At 34.3% G+C, this 3,116-nt stretch overlaps 2 long non-coding RNA genes across 3 annotated transcripts in view; one reads left to right on the top strand and one right to left on the bottom strand.

The window, feature by feature from the left end:
* Positions 1-2,901, top strand: part of LOC116184879 — a 12,428-nt gene extending 9,527 nt beyond the window's left edge. For both annotated transcript variants that reach the window (XR_004149532.1, XR_004149533.1), the window contains exon 3: positions 2,889-2,901. This is a non-coding gene — a long non-coding RNA (uncharacterized LOC116184879). The remainder of the gene's footprint in view (positions 1-2,888) is intronic.
* A 49-nt stretch (positions 2,902-2,950) lies between these two features.
* Positions 2,951-3,116, bottom strand: part of LOC102676949 — a 1,021-nt gene continuing 855 nt past the window's right edge. The window contains exon 3 of the long non-coding RNA XR_421025.2: positions 2,951-3,112. This is a non-coding gene — a long non-coding RNA (uncharacterized LOC102676949). The remainder of the gene's footprint in view (positions 3,113-3,116) is intronic.

Below are 3,116 nucleotides of genomic sequence, written 5' to 3'. Positions count from 1 at the left end.
ATATATATATATATGTGGATAACCTAACTTTGCTCGAAAAGAAAAAAACTCGAAATTATCGTTCTACATGGATACAACACGTAAAAATCCAGAAATAAAAATAAGATTATCCATCCAATTTCGAAAATTAGACATTAGTTCTTCTTTATTACGTCACATTCATCGTTGAAAGAAAAATTCGCGTGGAAAATGTCAATTCGAAAAGCCTACTTTTTAAACGCTTTTATTCGACTGAACACGATTTCTCGACTTGTATATATATGTATATATATATACATCATCGAGAGAGAAAACGGTGCATGTTCGATCGACGATAAATGAGAATATATCCGTTTGTCACTTGCCTGTTCCCTTGTCTTCTCGGCGCATATAATAACGCGCATAATTCCGCCATAAATTATCGACCGGATATATTCTAATTCCGCTGCGTGGGTAAAACAGTTATTATTGCGGGTTCGCGGCTCGGTATTGTAAAGCTTGGTTCGCTCGCGATGCTGGTCGAGAGGATGGGTTGAAAACGTGTGTGATGCTGTATGGGACACGTTCGAGTCTGGAATAATTTATTACAGCTTTCTTAAAAAACGAAGCTGGGATTCCAGCTGGTGAAGCGTGCGTATAAACGAGGATTGATTGCATCCTCTTGGTACGTGCATTTGAGAGAGAGATTGTTTAAAACCGAGATACGATGATTACGGGGCCCGATCGGTCCTCTACATGTGCGAAACGATTATTTAAATGTCACATTCACGTGCAGACCAGTTGATTTTCGAGTCTACCGGTTTCGAATATCCGTTTGGACGATCCACTCCGTGTGCTTATGATAACCGAGAGAGGTTATGGTATGCTTTTGAACCGAACGAGAACGTAATATAGGTTAAATTGGTCGAGCTCGATGAGTGGTATAAAAACAGGATGATTTTATTGAAGGAAGATATTATCAAATGATGATACTGTATCTTCAATATTTAATTTTTACGCATTCCTACTTTCCAAGTTATAAAGAAATTCTTTCTCTCTCCATGGTATTCCGAATATTAACTACTCAATTTCGTACATAGAATAGAAAGTATAATAGAGTTGACGATGATTCAAGTTGAGTTTATGATTCAAGTTTATGTCCATTGTTAATCTTCACTCCTTATATTCTAATTCTAACCATTTTCAACAAATACACGATGCACAATTATCAATTAATTCTCAAACTAGCTAACAAAAGTATCGAGTTGACACGTTACTTTATTTACACGTATAGATCCCATTCGATACACTCTATTTTCGTAATCGCATTATGTATCCCCGTTCTGTATCACGCTCAGCTTCCCATCCACCATCGATACCAGAGTACCTTCGCAACGTTCCTCGTATCTATCTCGAGGAGAAATAATCACCGTCCAGTGTGTGATTAATAACTCGACTAGTTCTTCGGCCGGTCGGCCATTTCCATCATTGTTTCGAGCTCCGGGTAACCATTTAATAGACGGGGAAGCCGCGTGGGCTTATCTGGATCGTGGCGTTCCATTGAGAGGCGAGCACAATGGCATTGAACGATCCTCGCGATCAATTAAATATCACCGGTATAAATATGAGTTAACGAAGGCCGGAGATCGGTCCTGGATCCGGATCGATAAATCGCGACGCAGTGTCGGTCCGCCTCAACGCCGAATTGATCACTTTCGTAACAGCGTTGTCTACATGGGGAGAACGTGTATAATTGGCCCTGATAAATTACATTTTACTCGTTTTTATTACAACCTTTTCTTTTTATTTATTTATGATCTTTATTTAAACAGCGAGAACGTGGAGATGGAAAACGGGGTTTGCTTTGTTTCGCGTATGATGAAGTTTAAACATGTAAGATGTATCGATATTTGCGCTGATTCCATTAAGCTTGTTGTTCCATTAAGATGATGTAATTGAAAATTTGGTATTACGGTATTATATTATTTGAAGATCGTTTTAATGGGATTGTTGCATTGTTAGAAATATTGGATCAGTGTATTAATGATAAATCAGTTTATTGTAGTGTATAACCAAAACGTCGAAATTATTGTTCTGTCATTGTCTACTCGACGTTTAAAATTAGAAACGATTATATTTTTAATTCAATTTTCATTTTGTCAAAATTTACCATTTTACTCTCTTTATATAGCCAATAGCTTAGCAGAGTTAGAATACTCTTATCGAATAGCATAAAATTGTATACTACAAATCTAAATAACATTATCTTCCATTATTGCATCATTATCGATCGATGTGGTTTCTAGATATGGTCCTAGTGAAAATGATTGGTTTACAGTTTTCAATTACAAATAGTTATTGCTGATGGAAAATAATATTGTTTCTTGTTATAAATCGCTTTATAGGTTACCTGTAATAATTCTCGCGAGTGTGAAATTGTAAATGATTGGTGGAGTTACGTTGGGAACGTGGGTGAGGTTAAACAACGGGTTCGAGAATGATTGCGCGAATGAGGTAAAAGTCGTTTTATTTCTTTCTCTTGATGGATGTGATATTACGTTTGTAATTGACTTGAATGCCTGGATATACGTACACTGTAGTAATCTTTGTCTAGTGTAAATGACACAAACAAATAGAGAAATTGATTAATTACATGGGATGAGGATAATTGGATGTTTGATCTTAATGTATTAAAGTTAATATACTTAATTGTTAGATATCAAAACTTTGCCAAACTCGTGTCAGATTCATAAGATAATAATAACAGCATCAGATCATCTCTTTAGTTTGCAAAAAATTAATTTCTTATTTTTATGTTTCATGAATTCAATTGTATCAAATAAAAATAAATTCATATATACAATAAGAAATTATAAAATCTATTTTTCAAGAGTTTCAAAGAATTTTTACATTTTCACATCTCATCCTAGAAAATATATTTCATCCTTGATACATATATTTATTAATTATTAACATATATTTATTAATTTATTAATTAAAAAAATTAAAATTATCACCTCAGTTTATAAAGTCTATAAGTCCGTGAAATTTAATTTTAAAAATTCAAATAACCATATTGGTTGTTTTCACAAAACCTAACTTTGTGAATTGCCTCAAGAATAATCGATCACAACATAATATCGTTTCTCCAGGTCTGG

This window comes from Apis dorsata, unplaced genomic scaffold (assembly GCF_000469605.1).
Source record: "Apis dorsata unplaced genomic scaffold, Apis dorsata 1.3 scaffold_74, whole genome shotgun sequence".
NCBI classification, from domain to species: domain Eukaryota; kingdom Metazoa; phylum Arthropoda; class Insecta; order Hymenoptera; family Apidae; genus Apis; species Apis dorsata.
The sequence above is the reverse complement of the archived record's forward strand: the minus strand, read 5'-3'. Positions and strand labels throughout refer to the sequence as shown.